Raw genomic sequence first — 24,111 nt, 5'->3', positions numbered from 1 at the left:
GCATGCACGGCCATTCCGGCGGCGGCGGGCGCCGCCGCCGCATACGCGCGCAGTAAGTAGCTGCGAGCGAGCCGGCACGACGAGCCCGGCGGAGAGTGTCCCGAAACCACACGGCTGTGGGCCCTTCTTCCATTACAACGGGGAAAGTGGCGGCAGGGGCAGCAGAGGACCATTCACGCAGGTGAGGCTAGCAGCAGCCTTCTCCAAGCAGTACGTAAAAGGGACTGCATAATGATAACAATGACAGCAGGCGGAAACATAACGAAACGAACATCTTACCGCGCATAGAGAGAGAGAGAAAGAGAGTGATTGCGGTAACGACTCTTCTTCATGCAGCTAGCATCATTAGTTCCGTGCAGCATAGAGCGAACAAACGGAAATGGCGACGCAACATGTAAGAAGACCACGTGTGTACGAACGAAGACGTGAAGCCATGCTTGCGATTCCTGGTTGAAAGCGCCGGCGCTTTCTTTGCACCAAAGCGGTTCAAAATGCGGCCTCGGCCCTTTAGAATTCATTTAAGAGTATGACACACACATAGGAACTGTTTTCGGGGCCCGCGTTATGTAGTTCCTTGAATCTGTAGCTTGAAGATTAACTCCTCTAACGTCCGAATGAGCGCGTCTAGCGGATGTGCTGGTGCACGGTAGTATACTCGGGCGACTATGTGCTTAGAACACGGGGAGGGTTCGTCTGTCGCCATTGAGGCTACACCGCCGCCATCGGTCGCTGCTTTCGAGAACCGCAGCGCGGGAACTGCAATTTGGCCCCTGGGTGACGCCGGCCATAATGAAAGGTCCCGCGCGGCGGGTAATCGAACACGCCTCCGGCCCATAAAGGAAACGGAGCGGACTTGAGAGGCGACAGAGGGTACGCCGACTGCGCATGTGGAGGCCGGACGTGTGTGCACGGCGCGATGGCCGATTTCGCGGCGCCGCCGCTGACGCCGCGCAGATGCTGAGGGATGACAAATGGCCTTCGGCGTATTCAGCCGTCCGAGGTTGACTTCAGCCGCAAACACTGCATGCCGGCGGATTGCGACAGCGACCCCCTCCGCGCTGCACTGCATGCACCCTTGGCAGACACCTGGGGCTCCAGTCCTGGGTGGCAAGTTGTGCTTGCGCGTTCGTGCGAACTGCAGTTCCAAGCGGCTATAAGAGTAGGTAGCAGTGTGGACCTCAGGAAAATTATATTCTGGGCAGCACCGTGATATGCACTGCAGTTTGCCAGTGGTACCTTCGTTACAGTGACGTCTTCCCGCGTGTACCCGCCGTAGCAGTTCTACATCGCTCAAGTTGCGTATCGGCTGCATTAATACAGCACATTGTTTTCGGCGCCGAGCACTTCGTGCCCGGTTTGTGGATGGTACAGCGGAACGCTTGAGCACTTGGCTATACAATGCCCGACTTCCCACAGCTGTCACTGTGTGCTCCTGAGCAAGTTCCAGCTACTTAATCTTGCTCGAATGGTGCTTAAGGATTTCTTGTTTCCGAATTTGCGTCACACCGAAAGTCGGTCAAGGCTTTGTTGACCCTTTTACGTGGCAGTGGCCTATTAGAAGGACTATAATGATGCCGTCCCATTTTTTTTCAAGCCTTTCTTTCCGCTTTTCTTTGGGTCTTTACTTCACCTTTCCCTTCCCCCTAGTGCAGGGTAGCAAACCGGAGGCCTTAACTCTGGTTAACTTCCCTACCTTTCTCTAATTTGCATCTCTCTCTCTCTCTCTCTCTCTCTCTTGTTTCCGAAAGATCGTGCTTTAGCTCGACATGAGGCTCTCAAAGCATCATTAAAATTTTTCTCATCCTCGGGACTAGACTCTCATCTTTGATAATTGTGCTCTGCATGTGATGTTATGTGTTGTGATGTGGTTTCCTCTGCTTTCTGCCTTTCTTTATCTCCTTGCTCGTATCTTTCTCCCTGTTTTTTTCTCCTTTTCAAGAGGGTGGGCGTGGTATCTCCTTTAGGAGGCAATTACTAGCCGCCTGACGAATAAAGTTGTCTCTCTCTCTCTCCTTCCACTTCTCGTTCTCTCTTTGCGGTGTTTATACAGGTTTACTTGATTAATATAATAATAAATCGTGGCACAGAAACGGCTTAAGTGCAGCATGTGCGATGTCCGTTATGCTCAGGTATTCTTACGGCATTGTGTTTTCTTTCTTAAATCTTTTTCCTTAGTCCATACGCTTGTGAACACTTTCCATCTTCGTATGCTAAAGAATGTGACCAATGTGGGTTCAATCTTTGGTCACACTGCAGAAGCGACACTGACAGTGGGATCACATAAGATTACGGAGGGTTGAAACCCGCGAAAGACCAGACAGCTCTGTTTAAGACTCGTTGAATGAAAGGGAAGATCGCACACGATGCCTCGGTGCGACGGATAACTTTACTATTGGTGCACGGTCAGGAATAGTCGATCGGCAGTGCTCTCTTGCATGCATCACATGAGCGCCAAATGCTTAAAGGGAAGTTGAAGAGTCTGTCCAATTCAATAAGAGGCTCATATACGGATGCGGGAACCTTATAAACCATGCAGGTAGAATTTTTGAGGGGGGGGATTTTTCACTTCGGAACGACGCAATCGTCGGTTAAAATTGCGCTGTAGCTCCGCCCACCATCGAGCGCCGCGCGCTGCTGCTGACTCTGACGATGCGAGCGGAGACTGGAAACCGCGGCGTAGTGACGTCAGCACTGGTGTTCCGTTCCTTCGCAGGCTCCGCGACCGTGCCTGACCATGCTTATTTCTGCGTGCGTGCCGTACTAATCTGCTTCGCTCGACCCTATATACATTCCTTTGTTTGTGTGTATATAGAGTGGTAGTTGACGTGCGCAGCATCAATTGAACTTGTAGGCCTATCATGCCGGCGTTCTGTGCAGCCTACGGTTGCACGAACACCAGCAGCCGCGACGATGTTCCGATGTTCCATTAGTATCCGCAAGACAAGAAGCATTCAGCTAAGTGGGAGGCTGCTGTGAAGCGAAACGACTTCAAGCGCTCAAGAACAACAGTGCTGTGCTATAACCACTTCCGTGACGACGATTACTACCAGAGCTTATCAATAATGAGTGCTTTGGATTCTCCTTCGTGTTAGCACGCTGAACGGAAGGTGCATGTTTATCTCCCACCCTTGACGTAGGTTTCATCGCCAAGCGCCGCGAATTTTCTATTCGCACGTGTGTTGTGAAACAGCCTGCATGCAGCTACCATAACGCAGTGCAAGTGTAAAGCTTGCATGTGTTCGAAAGCCGGCTCACGCCAGGACGCTGCGCTCCCCCTTCTCTCGCACACATAGGGAAACCGACCATCTCACGTAGCCGACGGAATTCGCCGGTTGGCAGTAGTGTGCGGATGGCGCGCTGATGATCGAAGGTTCTATACTACACGTGCTACAACATCCGGTAAACATTTCCCGCGTTTAAACCGCCTGTGTAGATTGCCGACAGCTTTGGGGCAGCGCACAAATGCCGAAGATCGCATCACCGCTTACGTTCTACGAGGAGGCATGCAGGAACATAACAGTACAGTTGTTTGCCCGGAAACGTACTCACTGGATCGCTGAATGCAGCTTAGCAAAAAATATAGTCGCCAAAGAACATTTCCAACACAAGGAGATTCTAACACTTCGCCTTCGTTCGCGTGGAAAGCATTGCTTGCACCAGCATTTGTTGCTTCTTGGAGATGCCGGCTCTTCGCAATCAGCTCGTACATGTAGGGAGTAAAGTATAAACCCCATACAAGTGATCTTGCACTCGTCAAGCGTGGCGATGGCTGTCGCGTTCACTCGTCGCCTACAAGCCGAACTCCACGCGAGCGACGGCTTTGAGCGACGATTTCCCGGTATGAGGGCAGCAATATACGCGCCGAAACTAGCGTGACGCATGCTTTATCAATTTAAGTTGATGTATTTTACTGTAAAGAGGAGCATAAATATTTCTGAAGGTCTTGCACTAGGTTCTTATTCTTCCACGTGTAAAATTCAATAGTTTGCTCGTTCCGTGCGACAAACAGTAGTATTTGAGTTATGTACATCCAGTTCCGGCTTCGCACTATTGGCTAGTCGCTCATAGCACTTCCGGGCGACGAGCGACGAGTTCTAGATTTCTAGAAATGAGCGATAGAGCGACAACACCGAACGATCTGTTCAAGCGACGGCCCGTTTTGTCGCTCGAAGCCGTCGCCCATCGCTGTCGCGCGCAAGATCGCTCTCGTGGGGTTTGGAGTTAACGCCGAACTCCTCAGAGAAACGCAAGCTCTCGAAATTTTCCATGATCGTCTCAGCAAAACAGCAACAAACTACCTTGCACCGTGCTTCATGTGTAGCGGCAGCAGTCGGTCCGGACGAACACCATTGTTGACGTCACAAGGCGCCCGACCAATCACAGGCGGAAACGAGGCGCGTGAGCTGCCGCGAGTCTACTGCTGCACTTTTCGTCGAAATAAAATCTGTTTGCGCTTCTTTTGCTCAATTTCAATGCGATATTCCGATTCAGAGGGTCGAAAACCATGACGTACTGCTCTTCGCTCGTTTTTTCTGGAAAAGCTTTCAGCTTCCCTTTAATCGCAATGAGCCTGGTCAAGAATAAAATGCAACATGTATTGAGCTTCCGAGCTTTGTCAAAGCTAGGTAAAATTCGGCGTATGACTATACTGTGTCGAGCTGGTATAACAGGCGCAAACGTAGCGCTTTCCTTGTTTTTATACACCTAACTCTTGAATCAAAAAGACCACGAGCGATCAATCTCGCGATACCGCTATGCCGTGCGTTTATGGCTATGATATAATCGAATAGTGCTGTTCTATTAATATTCCCGGATCTCTTCACACGCTCTTTTGAGACAGTGGTCACGCCTATAAAATCTACAAGTGAGTTAGTTAAAACGAACGCTCTTTATGATGAGATAGCTGGTCTCCCCACAAGCACTCAGCCAGTTTTTTTTTTTTTATAACACCTCTCGTAAAGGCATTGATACAGTACATCTATGCTATACTTTTCTTTCTGGTTGCGAGACCCCGTTTGCGTTACAGTTTACAAAGGCCCGTTGTAGGGAAGCTGTGACGACGGCCGCCGACGTTGTCTAGCGCGGCAAGCGAAAGATCACATTTGCGATGTTTACGCCTTGCACCGAAGCACGCCAGAGTACTAGCCTACACAACATTTGTTCGCCCCGTCTTAGAATACGCTAACATCATCTGCTTTCCGCACACATCAACTAACATATCAAAACTAGAAAAGATGCAAAGAAAAGCTGTGAGGTTCATTCTTAACAAATACAGGCCCTATGTCTCCCCAAAAACCTCTTAGCTGATGCAGGTCTTAAAACATTATCTGTTAGGGCCAAACAAGCCCGCTTAAAATTCATCTACCAACTAATGCACGGCAGTTATAAGACAGACCGAGCTAAGTACGTTACTTTGTCTACATCACGTCTATCGCGAAAAAAAGCACCCATTTACACTAAACAGGTACAGTGCTCGCAATGACACGTTCAAGTTTTCACTTTTCCCACGTGCGATCAACGAATGGAATCTCCTCCACTCAGACATAGTTTCCTCTCCGTCACCTTCATCTTTCATCAACCTACTAGAGACATCAAATACTGAATACGCCACTTAACACACCCACATATCTTAACTGTAACACTTATTTCTGCGCGTGGAATTTCTCCATTTCAAGCCCCAATCTGGCCACTTCCGCGCGGTTATCTGTTAGCTGTATACCTTCTCTAATCTTACATGGGTCATTCATTCGCTATTTTTAATACAAATTCTAGTAATGCTATATTTGTTACTGAGCGATATCGTTATACCAACCAAAAGTATTGTATTTGACATCGTCATTGGTGATTTCTGCAGTAGTTAAGGAAGCTTGTTCTCTTTTCTTTCTCTTTTACTGTACCATGTAGCATGACCTGTTTGTTTCTTTTTGTAAAACTGTCTAATACAATGCCCACTTGCTTTGGTCTCACTGAGACTGGCAGCATCGCAAATAAATAAATAAATAAATAAATAAATAAATAAATAACCCACAGGCGGCAGCGGTGCCTCTGCATGACACTACAGTCGAAGCTCCAGCCGGGTTTTTCCGAGCTCCTTTCGCTAAGCTTTCGTAGCAGCCGACACAGCTTCTGTCACTTCAGTCTATCAAAGCTTCCCTAGAAAAATCTTTTTATTTATATACATTAAAAAGCTTCACAATTATGTAGTACATGTGAATGGACTCATAATGAAAACCATTTGCGCATGCTTCAGCGAAAATTTTCACAAATGCGACAACGTTGCAGATGATCTCACAGCCAAGAAGCTTTGGCATGCGTATACATAACTGATAGGAAAACGTGGGAGAGGAACTAACCCAAAGAGAATCACCGTATGGAAAGAACATGGCACAACAGCTGTTATGAGGAGAAGAAACGCTTTCATAGCACACCGACAGTTCTGTCAAGGACAAAGCAATTTCCAAAAGCAGCGTGGCGTCTTTCTACCTTATTCCGAGCAGTAATTTCATTATTCAAAGCAGAAGAAGTCTGCAATTGCACGATGATATATAGCCCATACTACGATTATTTGAAGAGCGGTTACCCTGTTATTAATTCAGTTAAAGAGAATGTACCAAGTGCGGAACGAGCGTTTCTTATAAGCCATGACGACCCCCGTTGTCCTGGTGGAAAACAATGCCATGCAGATTCATCGTGATATTACACTGCCCGAGCAGACAAATATTACTTTCGCTCCGAGGACTTTCAGAGACGTGGGATCATCCTATACGGTTGCGATAGTAGCTGTAAATGTAGATGATCATCAGTTAGAAAATAATGGGACAAGGTGTTGTTTAACTTTTATGCCACATGTGTAGGCCTTCAGTAGCAGTGTCTATTGTTTTTAGACGGGTTTGGCTTTCACGTTAGTTCGTTATATGCCTCCGGCAGATAGATATGCGCCCGAGTTCCTCGCGTGCAGAAAAAAAAAAAAGAAGTGAAAAAAAAACTAGCTAAGTCAGTCAATGTTCAAGTAGGCACGTCCGTTTATTTTAATCCTGAATTGAATTCTGGGATTTTACGAGCTACAGAAACCACGATTTGATTATAAGGCATGCCGTAGTGGGGACTCTGGATTGATTTTGATCATCAGGGTATCTTTAACGTGCCCCCAATGCACGGGACCTGGACGTTTTTGTATTTGGGTCCATCGAAGTGCGGTCGCCGCGGTCGGGATTTGATGCCGCGACCTCGTGCTTAATAGCTCAACACCATAGCGGCTAAGCCACCGAGGCGGGTTATTGTTAATTCTGATACTGGTATTGCTTGCGATATCCCTGCAAATCCCACTTTGCGAAGTGTGCACCACGTGAAACACTGCCGACGTATTTTGCCGCTCATTTGAGCGAAGTCTGTCGAAGTTTGCGCTAGACTCCAAGATTGCTCGTATAAACAAACTCGATTTCGGCACCTGATGACTTCATTTTGAGAATTACAGCACCGTTCATTGAATAAATGATTCAAAAAGCTGGCGAGGTATATTTATAACTGAGCTCATCTGCCATTTTGGTCGAAAGTATTGACTTCGACTGCTGCGAGCAACACGTTACCCAAAACAATACAAAGCGAATCAAGACAAAGCCCTCAAAGCAACAACAACATAGAAACAAAGAACAATGGAGTCCGATTGCATACTGCGTCTTCGTTGAAGCATCCTGTATAGCCACGTATACCATTCGAACAAGTCGGTGAAAGTTAAAGGGAAGAAAGATGACACATACTTGTAATTGTAACTGCAAAAGCAGAACGTGTAACCAGCGAAACCAGTAATTGGTTTTCTTTTATTGAAAAGACGATGTCGCAGTTAAGCACTGCACCGCAGTCAGCCTCGATAATGTTCCACGCTGAGAGCAACAAGGTTAGTGCCGAGGCTGCACTCAATAAATCTCGGAATTGGCGTCGTTTAAGGAAGCGATGAGGCCTTATTAGAGTAAATTATTGGCGTAAGTATGCTAATGCTACGTGAAGGATCCGGTTTGTTCTAAACCTGCTCCATTTGCCAGGCAGTCCTAACTCAGCCTGACCAAGCTCGCTTTGCTTAGGAGTTCTGGTGTAATTTATTGCGTGTTGCTCGATGTTTAGAACGATATATAATTTCTTTCTCCATTTCAGCAATCGTTAATATGAAATACATTTTTAAGAGTTAGCCAAATTGCCTCCATTCGCCTTGTTAAACACTTTCAAGTAGAGGAACTACCTACTTTATAAATGTCGTGTCGCGATTGCGCTACAACCGTTAAATATCGGTGCTAGAGAAGGACAATGAAAATGCATGGTAACATAATCGGTCTGGCAGAAACGGTATGGCGTAAATCTATACCCTTTTGTCGTAGGAGCTGAAGGGCTTCTGGAACAGAAGGATTTGCTTCTATTGTCTAATGAAAACTGCCACTACAGCTCTGCTGCGATATTTGAAGGCTACTGGATTGAGTCAGCGACTATGATCCGGACTGAGTGACTGAACGATATCCCCGGTGGACTTTCTCTTCTTCTTTTAATCTTTCCGTCCCATTTTCCCTTTCCCCAGTGTAGGGTAGCCAACCGGGCTCAGTCCTAGTTAACCTCCCTACCTTTCCTTATCATTTGCTCTCTCTCTCTCTCTCTCTGAACGTCTCAGTGCATGTAAACTTCCATCAGGCTAATGGCATGATCGTTATGCGAAAGTTTATTTTGATCGTTATAATAAAATAAGTATCGCCAATATATGGTGACGTCAACTGGCCGCCGCCAAGAAGCCTTTCCAAATTTCACCTTAGTGGCGTGTTCATTTTATGAAGCTATCATAGTATCCGCAAAGAGGTTTAGAGGTGAAACCGCTGCAAAGGATTTCAAAAGCACGAGACATCACTCCGTCTTCCACACCCCCCCCCCCCCCCAATCCCTCCTCCACCTTTCACAAGCCAACGTAATTGCAAGTCAATAAGCCGAAGCTGATAATTAGAGTCTCACTTCACGTCATCGGCTGCAGAGATTCTTGGCACATTCAACGAGGCTTCGCATCTTTTTTTTTTTTTTTTTCGCTGGAAAGGCGGCACTACATACTATAGTCGACTAGCTGCGAAATTCGAAGTCGAAGGGAGGGTTGTACAGGGGTAAGCAGAGAGAAACTGCCGTTATGAGAACCTGGGCAGCGTAGCCAGCTCAGCGATAAGGCTGCCAACATGAATTCATGACATGTCAGTATAAATTACTCCCCTGACACTCCCTTATCTGCTCCCGTGCGTGGCCAAAGTTGAAACCAATCCAACCCCTCCGCGTCTCGGTATATGAACAGACACGGAGGCGCACACACGCTCGGAGCACGCCCTCTAACTATTGCACACGACGGCAGGATAGGAAACCGCGCGCGTAGCTTAAATGATTTTGTTATATCTTTTTTGTCCCCTCGCTGAGGAGAAAAACAGCCCAGGGCATTAATTATCGTGCTCACGTGTGTGTGCAGAACGGAGAGCCGGAAAGCCCCAAGACCATGAGCGCAGAGACGGCCGCGGCTCGCGCGGTGTTATTCTGCGCGGCTGCGTACGGAGCAGAGGTGTCCGGCATCGGCTGCGCCACGTGGCTTGCTGATTGCCAGAAAATGCTGCTGCACTTGGGCGGTGTCCTATAGGAGGTGCTCCTGCCTGTGTCCTGTTCGGGGTTTTGCGTTCCACGACAGCGTGGTAAGAAAGCTAAGCCTGTTCATTGGGCAACCTGTAGAGCTGGCCACTAGCTTCGCGGCTGCGACCGGGCCTCCAGCGCAACTTCAGCGAAAACGCTGTTCCACTTATGCTGGTATATAAAGTGAGAGCCTGCCGCCAAACGTCAAAAAAAAAAAAAAATCTGTGCTTTAACGTTCGAAATTCCCCAGTGGGTTATGGGAAACACCGTAGAGGAGGGCTCCGGATTAGGTTTGACTACCCATGGTTCTTTAGCTTGCCCCCAAAGTGCCGTAGACGAGCATTTTCGCATTCCGCTCCCATCGCAACGCATGCGGCCGCCGCGGCAGGGAAATGAACCCGCGACCTGGTATTCAGTAACAGAGGGCCCTATAACGTAAAACTATTCCAATATGTTTCTATTCCAATTTCCTGTCGTCAAATTTTCGTAACCACCGACGCAAGCACCGGGCGGTCACCCGCAGGGTTGTCTGAACAGACCAATGAAACGCTCTCCTCGTTCATAGGAGGTCACTTTTGTTTGCTTGAAAATCGAATAACATTGCCTACACTGAGCGGCTCGTCTTATCTAATTGGCTTACAAGAGGAGAGGAGCACGCTCAAGTGGAGAGGGATTCGATGGGGCCGAGCCACTGCATTGAAAATCGATAATCGATGAAGAGGGTAGTGTCAGCGTCTGCGATTGGTCCTCTTTCCCTTACTTAGCTTGCGGTGGCTGGTCGAAAATCGCGGCGGCATGCAACGGAAGCTTAAGAATGACGCTAAAACTGACCCTCAGCAAAGAAGCGCTGGCAGAATGAGGTAGTAAGCGTGCCGAAAGTGCTTGAAAACGATACACGGTCACGCAGGAAGTTTTATTATACGCAAATACACCCATGCTCTCCGGCAGGTGCGAGTAGCCAGCGTCTCAGCGATCGGCGGCAGCCATCTTTTTTTCCTTTTGGAACGGGGCAGCCTGCGGCTATTCCAAAAAAAAAATCAGTTTTGTTAGACATATTAATGCATCTTTATCGCGTACACGTCACTTTGACGCGGTGAGTTTGTGCGGTTTGGTGACGTCGCGTGACAGGCAGGCGAAGTGGGTGCAGCCCGAAAACTTTTTACCAATAGCCGAGCGCTAATGGCGAAAAGGGGTCGAATCAGAGATAACTGTTTTTCTTTTTTCCGTCAAATCATGCATAATCGGTGTGTACACATCATATCAGATGGGGAGGTATTGCGCTTTTCGTGAGGTCGCGTGACAGACAAGTGAAGTGGGAGGTGGTCGAAAAAAGTTTTTGACCAATCGCGGAGGGCTGATAGCAGAATTGGAATAGAAAAGTTTGGAATAGTTTTACGTTATAGCGCCCGGAGTCACCGTGGTGGGTTCGTCAAACGTATCTCATTTGGAATGACAGGAAAACCTAACTATGGATTAGAATGCCTCCACTATGCGGTTACAATTAACCACAGTCATAAATACATTCTAGTATGTCTTAAATGCGGAATGGGCTTTCTTTTATTTTTATCCTTTATTATTATTAATATTTTAGTGCGTGTGCTTGCGCGAGAATGTAGGCGGGCTCAAATACTACTTGCTCAGCCCAGTTAAGTTAAGTTGGTCACAAAAGCTTTTAGCTTGTGAATCTAACTAGAAACCATTCTTTCAGGGAAATAAAATGAATTCAATTGAATAATGATACCACTAGTGCTGTAGTGCAGTGCGGTTATCTTTTGTCAGTAGGAAATTTATATCACGCTGAAATGCCTTGGGCTACTTCATCGAATCTATACTTAGCACTTTGAAACGGACTTTACCACGTAACTATAATAATATTTGGGGTTTTATGTGCCAAAACCACTTTCTGATTATGAGGCACGCCGTAGTGGAGGACTCCGGAAATTTTGACCACCTGGGGTTCTTTAACGTGCACCTAAATCTAAGCACACGGGTGTTTTCGCATTTCGCCCCCATCGAAATGCGGCCGCCGTGGCCGGGATTCGATCCCGCGACCTCGTGCTCAGCAGCCCAACACCATAGCCACTGAGCAACCACGGCGGGTTTACCACGTAACTATTTGCTTCGTCTAACGTTTTGTTTTGCTTAGTGTACAGGCAACTTGAAGAGTCAGAAATTCTTTGAGCACTTGTCCTTCTATAGTGGTCCGCGTCGCTTAAGCAACTTAAGACGAGGCTTCAAGGATTTAGTGTGTAGACGAGGTTGTATTCCTAAGGTCGGTTTAGTCGACAGCGTGATGCTTAATTGCGTCGCTTGATCACATTCGGCATGTAGCCGCGCCAAAGAACCCGAAAGGAATAGAAGAAAGAAATCAAGGGCCATATCTTGTATGCATTCTTTCTACGCGATTCTATATATTCAATGTTTGTCATAAAGCCCGCCGAGTGGGCCATCCTGGCGACTGTAGGAGGAACAGGTTTCGTGCGAAACGCTGAAGAAAGGCTGAAATAATATAAAGTGAGAAGAATAGTTTAAGTATACGGCCCCCGGTTAAATGTGTAAATGTTGTTAGGTTTTACAGTTGCATGATGGATACAAAGTTTGCACAAACATTTGCCAAAGAATATGAGACATGCTGAAGTACACGATCAATTCGATAGCCAGATAAGAAGGGAGCGATGTAAACTGATTTCAGCTGCCGGCAGCTCGCATCGAAGAAAGTTTTGAAGAGTTCCACATATCCTTCAGTTGTATATTTAGTTACCAGAGCAGATTAGACGCAATAGAGTGGTGAAAACAGGATATGCCCTTTGTTTTTGAACACGTACACTGTATGTACAAAAAAAAGAAAGAATGAGTAGCAAAATGTCCACAGTACGTTCAGTAAGGTTTGCATGTGCAGTACAGTACAGTACAGTTATACGTACAGTTATACAGTTATACGTACAGTACGTACAGTACAGTTATATTGACCCAATGTATTGTGATGTTTAGTACGTATTGTGGTTGTTATAGAAGCTCTCATAATATTTATTGCTTTGTGGATAATTGCGGGCTAGGCAGGCTCCGCCAACACTAGTAACATTTCGAAAAGTCGCGTAAGTATGCGTCATGAAAAGCCCCCAAAGTCCCTCTTACAAGATGCACTCAGCAGTTAATAGAGACGGAGTTCTTAAGGCTGTCGAACGAACGAACGAACGAACGAACGAACGAACGAACGAGCGAGCGAGCGAGCGAGCGAGCGAACGAGCGAACGAACGAACGAGCGAACGAACGAGCGAACGAACGAACGAGCGAACGAACGAACGAGCGAACGAACGAGCGAACGAACGAACGAGCGAACGAGCGAACGAACGAGCGAACGAACGAGCGAACGAGCGAACGAACGAACGAGCGAACGAACGAGCGAACGAACGAGCGAACGAACGAGCGAACGAACGAACGAGCGAACGAACGAGCGAACGAGCGAACGAGCGAGCGAACGAGCGAACGAACGAGCGAACGAACGAACGAACGAGCGAACGAGCGAACGAGCGAGCGAGCGAGCGAGCGAGCGAGCGAACGAACGAACGAACGAACGAACGAACGAGCGAGCGAACGAGCGAGCGAACGAGCGAGCGAACGAACGAACGAGCGAACGAACGAGCGAGCGAGCGAACGAGCGAACGAACGAACGAACGAACGAACGAGCGAACGAGCGAACGAACGAACGAGCGAACGAGCGAACGAGCGAACGAACGAACGAACGAACGAACGAGCGAACGAACGAGCGAACGAACGAGCGAACGAACGAACGAGCGAACGAACGAGCGAGCGAACGAACGAACGAACGAACGAACGAACGAGCGAACGAACGAGCGAGCAAGCGAACGAGCGAACTTTTAAGAATAAAGAATGATAAAAAAATTGAAGAAAGAAAAATAAAGTAAATAGAATAAAAAACGAGGAAGAAAGAAAGGATAGAAGAATAAAAGAAAACGGGAAAAGTGTGCTTGGAATGATCGAATATTGCGCAGTATGCACACTGCTATGCATGTTCCGCTATGGTGGATATGTAGGGTTAACTTGCAGCAGCTGCATACATGGAGATTGGGAGCATAATTCGTTTTCGGGTTTACTTCTTTTAACTTACGAGTATACACAGTTAATGCGCCGGATCTAGCGGTTGGGAGAGGAACGCAAGCGCTGCAGCACCCTCTCGGATGACCTCTTGACACAAAGAAAGGCTTTAAAACCGTGAAACAGAGTAGTGCTGTGCTGAACATAATTTACCGATAAGTTTCTCGTCAATCAGTGGGTCTCGTACTTTCATAGGTCGGCGATGAAAAAGAAAAGAAAGGTGACACTGTTGCGAAAATAATTTTATTTTTGCATTTTCTTTTATATATACTCGTATCTACTCAGCAGTGTCCGCGACAATGCAAGCTAAACCTAGGCGAGTTAGTACATGTTCACAAAAGAAAGAAAAACGAACACGCGCACACATAAAAGAAAAAAAAATGAACTAAAGAGGAGCACAAGAAACACGACAGAAGCACTTGCTTTGTCGTCTTTCTCGTATTCGTTTCTCTTATCTCTGTCTTTCGACTGATACGTAATTCCGACGGATGATGAGCATTCGCCTATTTTGCCTGCTTTTAAGCATGAAATGTTTTTGCTCTCGTTGTCGGCGACCTCCAAGGGACCTTGAGCCGAAATCCGGGCATTCAAGGCGAGAATGGAACGAGTACATACGGGCATCGTTACAATAATAAGGCAAGATTATCCGGGATATTAGCCAAAACCTACGAAAATACATCCTTTGGCCCGCAACCCTTTGTGTAGGACCACATTACATACGCTAGCTACTGCCCAAACAAGCTACAAAAATATTGCTTCATAGTTCTTCTTAATGTTTGTTCACAATATCCTTCAAGCTATAACTTCTAGTACGCCAAAGTTTTATTTGTCATTTCCAATAGCGGACTTTCAAAAGGCAGATACAGGGCACTATACACTTGATTGTCATCTTTTGGCGCTGCTACAGGGTTGCCTGTGCTCTTTTCAATGTCAGCGGTCCGTGAGCGCCGCGGATGGCTGTTTAGCCTAGACGAGACTTGCAATGAGGTTGTCTGTGACAGGAAACTATTGCGTCCATATGGACTAGTGCGCAGTTTGACGTAGTGCGCTGTAGTGGGGGGTGTGCCGTTGCGAACATGCTCTACACCCATTTTAAGATTGCAGCTAGTATCCTCTCCAACCAATCTGCTTTGACGGTAGCCATTTCATGCTTACACCTACTCTCGATTACGGGCGAGCTAGCATTTTTTTTTTTCTTTTATGATTGACAATGCGTTCCTCCTGGTGCGTTGGTCGATTTCTACGAAGTATCATGGTGTCTGTGGAAGTAATTATTATTTTCATTCTTGTATCTGCAGCCTCACCGATTTCGCGGATCCTGAGAGTGCGGCCCGCTTGGAACAGCCACAATCTCGGGCCTTCCTTTTAGAGGCCACGAACGCCTTCGAAAGACATACACTGCTTGGTGAGGCATCTTCGACATTTCCACCTGTGACCTCCGATGGCGAACTGTGGGTGCGCTGCGCGTGCGAACGCGAGGTGTGCCACTCCGCCGCCGCGCAGGGCTCCTTCGTGAGGAGTGGAAGAGGGGGATCGCACGGAAAAAGTGCACGATGGAGCGAGAAAGGGGGAGGCAGCCGAGTGGAGGAGGGGAGCAAGTCTGACCTGTTGCCGCCCGTGCGCTCGCGAAGCCTACAAATTCCGTTCACGGCGCCCATAAACGCCGGGGCAACAGGCGTCCGCGATTCATTACAACCGCCGCGAAAAGATCTCCCATAAATCCAAAGGTGTCCGCTGATGCAGCGATCGCAATCCACCGGAGTATAGAGACCCCGTGTATAGGCGCCGTCCTCGCGAAGCGCCCACCGTGGGGCCGCACGCACACTGACATAGCCGGCGCGTTTCCGCTGCTGACTGATGCCGCCGTTACGTGCGCCTCCGCGGCGCTTTCTGAGCGCGCTGCTAAGTTTACACTTTTTTCTCGCGTGCACGCGCTCATGTCCGTCCGTGCAGCGCGAAGGCAGCCATCGGGGGCATCGGTGCTGGAGCACGCTGAGAGAGCAGCGCTCACGATGGGGCGGCGCGCGGCGATTGGGCCGGCCGGCCGTTTTCAGTGGAAATTTATTAATCCAATTAACCTTCACACGCTGGCGGGCTCCAAGGCTTCGGGACGCAGCGCACCCAACGGCGGTGGTTAATGACTGCGCCATAAAGAGGAAAATGGCCGATCGTCCCCGCTGATCCGGACCCAGAGAAGATTTACAGCGCGCTAGGGGATAGCATTTCTTCGCTCCTCACCACGCAGCCGTGGGTGCCGCCGCCGCAGATATGTGGACAACATCGAATGAGGGGGTATTCGCCGCACGCGGTGTAATGTACAGCGGAGGCCTCGCCCAGGATCCCTTCGTGCGCGCAGCCTATGCGCTCTTTCAATGGGGCTCCCCGCGATTATTCATTCCCGACGCCCTTCTCGAGCACTTTGAAAAGGACCGTGTGCGATTAATGCGGTACTGCAAACATCGCGAACGCCCTCTTTCTGTTCATCGGTGGCTCTTTCGAGTTGACCTATCGAAAACACTCCGCTGTGGTACGCACATGTATGAGTATGTGAGCGTTTGAATCCATTCGCTGAGGCCGGGTATTGTATAGAAGCCACGCAATAAACTTGCGGCGCGAAAGCGCACGCGTGTTCTCAGCATTGACTGGAAGAATTAGAGGAACGCGTGGTTTAGCTATGCGTTCAGTGAGCGCTAATAATCACCGTTCAACGCCTCCGTATATAACAAGCGCTTCTTTGGAATGTCTGTTCGCGATGTTTTCCTGGGAAACAACTGGCGTATAAGGCCAAACATGCACGGCAGGAGCGCACCATAGTTCGCATGTGTGTATGTGGCGCAGATGTTGCGCAGCGTGCTTCCGCATGTGAACTCATCTACTACAACCTACTTATAGGAATAAACGAATACGTACTACATTTCGGAGTGTGCGACATATATTGTACACTACTTGCATCGGCTCGATTCTAAATGGAGCGTGGGCACTCATTTTTCTTGGTTCTTTTTCGACAGCTTACAGTTTTGATATCCCTATAACCTGTCTTTGTCCTCATGCATACTTTGCGAGGACTTTTTATGTAACACCCGAGTAGAACCCTCGCTTTGAAAAGGTATGAGTACCTTTCTTGGCCGCGTCACAGCCTAAATTCCACGCCTCTGCGAGTTCAGTACTCACGTATAATTATATTACTGTCAAGATAATTTTTTCTCCGCCACACCGGCGGCGTCAGGCAGGTTACTTTCTATCTGCGTAGCATACCTCCTATCCAAGAACAAATTGGCAGGTAGGGAGAAACAAGCAGCAAAAGCATCCCACAAACTTCTGCCGAGAAGATTTACGAAGTTATTCCTTCATAGTGCATACAATATGCCCAACATGTTTTTATACGCCCACTTACGTGAAGGCAGAGAAAATGGATAAGGCCACCAACCGAGAATGTCCAGTCCTGACTGTCATGGCTGACGGAAGTGACCCATCCTTAATGTGCGCTCAGAGTGGACAGCTCCTCGAGTGAGGTCTCTGTCTTCTGACTCCACAGCGCAACGGCGTGAAATGCGGTGTTCGAGTGTAGTTACCACGCCTGATGTCTGTGATTCGCAGTCTACTAAGTCATCCTCGTCACGACGTCTGTCTAGTCCGAAGCGAAGCTGTAAAATATCGCTGTCTTAGCCTCTTCATACAACGGGCCCACCTGCTCCCACACACGTTCTCCACACATCCGCAGAAGCATTCGGGGCCCTTGTGTGGCCCGCTGGCGTCTTTTTACGTGTAGACCACCTCCAGCGTACGCTTTGAAAGACTCGAGGTAAGCGAAAAGAATCAAGAAGAAGCGGTGGGAGATAAATTGAAAGATGAAAACTGAAGCTCTCGAAAGAAAAAAAAAAGAAGGAAGGAAGGGGCCAGAGGAAAAAACGAAGGCGAGAAGAACAGGCGGAATGAAAATGTTACCACTCAGTTCGTGCTCGCCTGTACGGTCGACCGTCCATGCGAGCTGTCACGGCGCGTTTAAATTACAAACCTCGGCGAAGACAAACCGCCGTGAAACGCGCACCTCGTTTTTTTTTCACCCGTCTCCCTCTTTTACGGCTTGTGTATTTTTTTGTTCCTTGTTCTTCGCTTTGGCTGCGCCGTTCTCTCTTGCCCTCGGCGCTTTTCGTGGCCTGGTTATCGACGAGGCTTGCGCAAGTTCGTGGCGATCAATCATACCAGGATTGTTCTTAGCGTTTCGCTCACCCTTCCGGACTTCGCAATGGTCAGAAAGGGGCGCCCTTTGAAACGGGAAGTGCCTCTGCGTTAATAATGTATCCTGTTCGGATGAGCCGCAAGTTGTATAGTATACACCAGCTGCCGTGGTATCGGCACTGGCCTCCGCTTCCTTCGCGGAGCTCTTCCTCCCCCCTCCCCCTTTTTTATTATTATTGTTAAATTCCTAGCGCTCACATGTTCAACTACAGCGTGTGCGGTGTACGCGTCATGAATACACATTTGCTTTCGGGCTCCCCGCTTCGCTATATATGGAAGGGTTATATGCAAAGCTGGAGGTTCCAAGTGTTCCGCAAGCTGTTATTAGAGTGAGCATGCGCAAGGCGGCTGCGGTGAAAACTCTAGCACGGCTTGCTGTAACAACTTGCGGAAAGAAAGGAAAGGCCGAGAGAAGCATATGAATTAGACTTCTGCGTAAAACAATGACCACATTATTGAAAATTAGTGATTTATCCGCAATTCACGGGAACAGATGGGCTAAAGAACTTAAATAAATGTTGATAATAATCATGAGTGTGAGTTAAAATGGATGGAATGGTGCCGATACAAGCAAAGAACATAATGTTTACAATCTCAATACGCGTTTACATGAATGCGACGCTAGTGCATCGCGTTTCGTGTGTATCATGATAATGCGATGCGCCAACGCTTACATGTGGCATACGAAACTTCGTTTGAACATGTCCGTAAAGAGCTCGTGCCTGTCCTTTAGCGAGTGTGCCTCACCTGTGAATGGAAGAGCGCGAACACCACACGTAGTGATTTCGTCTCTTTGCTCCTTGCATGGTGCGACGCGCTAGCGGTTTACATTAATTCACTAGAGTCGGCTTCACCCGCTCAAGCCACCTTGACTGGTGCATTAAGGCTATGGGTCCTTTTAGCGCATCGTAACCGTTTACATGATTGTGATTCGCTACTATGATGGTGCGAAACGCGACTGTTTTATTCATGTAAGCGCGCCTTAAGGAGTACTGACACGAAAGTTTGTCTCATTTTTATTGCTTTGCTTGATAGCCATCGACCAACTATTTACACTATGGAGCCTCAACTCCCGGATAGCTCTACAACGAATTAGGTGGGTTACTTTTTAATACTACCAGGACAAAGCGCGTCCCAAGAGCAACGCGGAATGGGACGTGAAAACAAGAGACTCATCACGTCACCAAAACCTGTTTGTGGTGGTCTCGTGGTAACCGACATCACTGAAATACGAAGTTCATTCAGCACTATAGAAAGGATAAGGGATTAGCGTGTTGTCCTGCGTTTTCAATAGATGCTCACAACTGCATGGAAGGGCTAATTTGGCAGCTTTCGTCGACAAGGTGATTGTAAAGCTTTCACCACCACACCGGACTCAACTGGCTAGCTCTTATTGTTCGTGATGACACGTGACTGTTATCTCCGCTTTTGGTGGCATCCCCCTCTCCCCCCTTCCCCCCCCCTCCCAAACCGCGCTGTGCTTGACAAGCATTTTGAACGGGTCGTATAAACGGCACTATAATTAATTATTTGCGGCACTTTTGATCAATAGAAGCTTTTATAATGTAGTTTTGAAAGCCAGCACCATCAAGAGAGATAGCGAGAGAGAGAGAGTAGAAAAGAAAAAGAACCCGGGACACAATATTTCGTCTCAGTACTCCTTGAGGAACGCACAGAGTGGTGGCTACATGATGAAACTGTCCTCTAACATGCTGCAGGAGACGAAGATCTAGGGGAAGCCTCATAGCCAAGTCATCAGGGCACAAGACAGTGAAGGTGCCGCCTCGCTGGACTCACTTCTACGGGCCAGTTGAGACATCCGCAACGCTGAAACATGTTTTCTCTTTGTATGATTTACTTGTTCCCCACCTTCTAATAAACTACTCGAGGGAAGGACTGTTACATATTGAAAGGCGTATAAACACGCACAAGTAAAGAAAGAAGAATACAATTTAAAACGCACATTTTAAGAAATTCAAGCGCATGCAGAAGATACACTCAAAAGAATTTTTTATGCTTCGAGTGATATAGTTCCAGTGAGTGTCTATATTGGAACAATTTTTCCCAAGCCTCGATTTTTTTTTAAGGAATAAACAAATCACGACCATATGCGTCGGCATCGACTCCGGGCAGCTTAACAGGGCTGGGTTTTCTCAAACAAGGGTAGTCAATATATCTCTGACATGTCTTAAAGATCGGATATGCTCTACGGTCGCTGATGGCGCTCAATACCCTTCGTGGCTATTGGTCGTGGCCGAAGGGACGCAGTGGCGATCAACCGTCGGTAACTGACATTGTCGTAGGTACACTGTGGCAGTCATATACAGTCTTGGGTCAACCGGTGCCGAACGCGCCGCCGTTGCAGACTCGCACTGCGCTTCGCCAGGACTTTTTTCTCTTCACACCACGATGAGAGTGGGGCGCGCAAAGGGCGTTTAGATTGCAAGGTTGTCGCAGCTTCGAGAGGATTACCGGTAGAAAAGAAACAAAGGTGTCCGAAAGGAGAGAGATAAAGAGAGAAACGCGTGTTGTTTGCTACTAGGACGCCGCCATGGGCAAGGCGCAGCCGGATTGGCCAGAGCTCGCGCACCCTATAGGAACGAAGCGGGTCGGAGCGAGCAGTGCCAATATTTACAGGCGTTCACCGATCCGGAGGCTGACCCGAGGTTATTGGTTGCTGCTGCGGACGTGTGCTGGGTGTGAACTCTGGTCCGAGCAATAAGATGCTCTTAGCAGCGGGACAGCGCGCAGCCGTCCGACGCCTCCTCGCTTTTCTCTTCATCAGAATCCCACCGGGTGCGCTGGGTCGGGATCGGGCCGGCCCCGGATTTTCCGGCTGAACGACCGCACTGACGAGACCGAGTGGACAGGGAGCCCTATTGTGCGATGCTCGAGAAGGACTGCCGCTACGAGTCGGACACGCGTCGGGAACTCGAGCGCCGTGTGTTTGCTGGCAATGCCAGTCAGTCAGCGTGTGTGCCTGCGCGCGCCTAGTGTATATTTATACACTGATGCTTAGGAAATCACCTGGAGCGTAAAGAGAGTTGAACAGCCCACTGTGGGAGCAGCGGGTACGAAAGGTTCAACATCGAATGTCGTCCAGGGCTACCGGCAAACTGAGTTGCAGTGACTTCCAATGTGTCTCTGACAGTTGTGGAAGCCAGGTAGGCTTCTATCTGGCTCAAACACGACCGCGTTAACGAAATAGCTGCAAATAGCCACGTGAGTGGGCACCTGTAGCAACCTGCGATTGAAACAAGCAAGCATTATAATCAGGGACTGCCTGTGATGATTTGATCACGCTCGATTTAGGTGTAGTTTATTAGGAGGCACGTGCATTAGTGTTAAAATGCGTTAAAGACAGCCCATGTTTATGATATCATGTGTACGTGTTTTCCATCATACGTATGCAGCATATGTGACGCGGTTAGCGGTATACACTTACCTGTTGACACTGATATTGCTGGAAAAGTATACGGCACATATAAGTATTTGCGAGCTCTTACTCATTGATGCAACGTCAGTCCAATTGAGAGAATTTTCTGCATTGGCTTCCTGTTGCAACACGTGCACTCTCGCGAAAATCGCTCTTGGCCTACTTTGCCTGCCACTAACAGCATAACGAGAACTATTGAATAGCGAGGGCTCAAATATCCAACTCTTAACCCTTCAGCAGAACCATTAGAGAAGATGGAGGGCCTTTCCTAATCGATATCAATGATTTCAGTGTTTCTTTCTAGGAAGGAACTTAAGTTCGAGACAGCCGACTGCCACAACTGAATTTTTTAGACATGCTCAGCTATTTTTGTGCAAGTGCGCTTGGTAGGTAGACATCCATACGCAGAAGCAGGTAAAGGGAACAAGAACACAGTTCCCAACCGCTGGCGTCTAAAGGTGCTTAATCACGGCAACCTTGTTGCGCGTGACCTTCCATTTCTCCTGACACTTCTCTCTAAAGCTGGCTTTCGTTCTTTATTTCCTTTGACCAAAATAAGTTTCCGCATCATGAGCGACAGGATGAAAAACGGCGGCTGCACTAGTAGCAGCCGTCAAGGAAACCGTAGTAGCGGGCGCGCATCGAACGCGCGCGGCTCGGAGCCGAGGCGAGGGGAAGGCGCGCTTTGCGGGTTCAGCTGGTTGCGTCTGTTCTGCGACGCCGCTGCGCTCAAAAGGAGCCCGGGGAACGCAACGCAGCTACGGGCGGCAGGCCGCGTGCCCTATTGCGGCCTATCCATCATGTGCCGCTGGCTCATGTAGCCCGGAGATCTGTTGCGGAGGCGGGGGGCGAGGGAGTCGGGCTGTGACTCCGGCATCGAAAGCTGCCACCGTGGCAGGCCGCGGCAACGACGCCCGAGTTGCGGGGACGCCAGGCTTCGCGGGTCGCGCAGAGCAGAAGTGCGGTCTTCCGCACAGTTCGGAGCACTCGTTGCCGGAATATAGGAATACGTGGTCGAGTGCTGTCCAGCCCGGCCAACATTGTCCCGCTCACTCTTTGCCGTTGGTTTTTACCCTAGTTTGCTGCTGCAATGTTACGGCCCGCAGGCCTGCACGAATTTGCCTATTCCCTACTCTAAGGCTATTCGTAATTCCTGTACATCGGACGCCTTTCTACAAGTTCAACCACCTTGACAGTATTCCACCCATATGAGCGCCATTATTTTGTTGACATGTCTTCCACCTGGCTGTGCGCATCTTATCAAGTGGGCTACTCTTAATACATCGTCGTGCTGTTCGTTTCTTGTTCTTCTTTATTTTATTACATCGTCGTGCTGTTCACTTCTTGCTCTTGTTTTCCATCTTTTGAAAAATTAAATTCTAGGGCTTTACGTGCCAAAACCAGATCTCATTATGAGAAAGCCGCAGCGGGGGCCCGCAATTATCCCCGCGCCGCATGATCTCGGATACAGCGACGGGTGCAATAGATCTGCGATAATGAGCAGGTCACCTGACACATGCACTGTGTGACCGTTGCCTCGGTGTAAGTGTGTAGACGACGTGCGTCATCAAACTTCTCGTTCCTGTTTGACATTTTATAAGCATTTGGGAATCGCAGCTAGTACCTCAAGTCACGTTCCAAGAAGACGTGGCTGTCGCTTCGTTCCGCCATTCTGTTCCGCTAAAATGCATGCCGAAGTATGTCTTCGTCACATTCCATTCCAGATTTAATGAGTGTCACTATCGTTAGCTGCCACCGTTGAATCGAATGGAGCCATCTGACTTTTGCTCTTCACGCTCATGTTGTACTTATAGTATATCACAGTAACAAATGCAAAATAAGTTTAACATATGGAAATATAAGGCTATAGGTGAATTAGTTCTGGAAAATCGGGAAGGCGGATGAGTTTCACGAAAGAGAAAAATTGTCATCCAGCTTAGTGTAACACTCCCTACAAAGCAAACCCATACACATTTCTTAGAAAGACAGCTTCGCACTTGAGGAAAAATTCGTCCTGCTTTCCTTTGTGCTACTCTCACGTGGATGACAATTTTTGTCTTTCACAAATGGCTATACTTCTTTCGCATGTAGGTCCTGTTATTAAACTGATACTTCGTTCTTATATACCGACTGCAGACGGGTAAGAGGAAAACTGAAAGTAACAAATGGAGAAATCAATGAAACGCACTAAAACTTTGTAGCTCTCCGCACAATAGCGAAGGGGCTATTTTCAACAACGTGCTCAGTATCACGACGTGAAGTTCCAAAAACCGGATTCTTCAGCGTATTCGCTGCGTACACCCTCTCTGCACCATAACAAAGCTGGCCAGCTTTAGTTTCCGCGGGCCAGTGCTGCGCTGCAAAGTCGGAGGCGGTCGGTACCGTGCTGTTGGCCCGGACGACGCCATACCGCTTCCTCAGCTCGTGCCACGCCACACATTGGAGACGGGCGACAGCTTTGTCGCGCGACTTGTTCCGTATTACCACTGCTTGTGCCACCCCACGCGCTGCACCGGGCACGTACTACGTCAGCGGGCGCCCAGATCAAAACATGCCCGCTCTGACTGCTGCCTCCGATCAGCGTTGTGATGCTCAAATCGACGCTGAAGTTTGTGCTGTACAAATGATGTGTTTCTGTTCTCTTGTCCGTTTGTCATTTGGCTTGCAAGTTTTGCAACCATTCGTTG

The 24,111-nt window shown here is 48.3% G+C and overlaps 1 long non-coding RNA gene across 1 annotated transcript; it reads left to right on the top strand.

The window, feature by feature from the left end:
- On the top strand, window positions 1-19,881 carry LOC142579907 (uncharacterized). Its single transcript, XR_012827496.1, has 4 exons — window positions 1-181; window positions 9,479-9,695; window positions 15,048-15,154; window positions 19,707-19,881. It is a non-coding gene; the product is annotated as an uncharacterized LOC142579907 (long non-coding RNA).
- The last annotated feature ends 4,230 nt before the right edge of the window (window positions 19,882-24,111 follow it).

This window comes from Dermacentor variabilis, chromosome 1 (assembly GCF_050947875.1).
Source record: "Dermacentor variabilis isolate Ectoservices chromosome 1, ASM5094787v1, whole genome shotgun sequence".
Taxonomy (NCBI): Eukaryota; Metazoa; Arthropoda; class Arachnida; order Ixodida; family Ixodidae; genus Dermacentor; species Dermacentor variabilis.
This window is presented reverse-complemented; position numbering and strand designations above follow the sequence as displayed.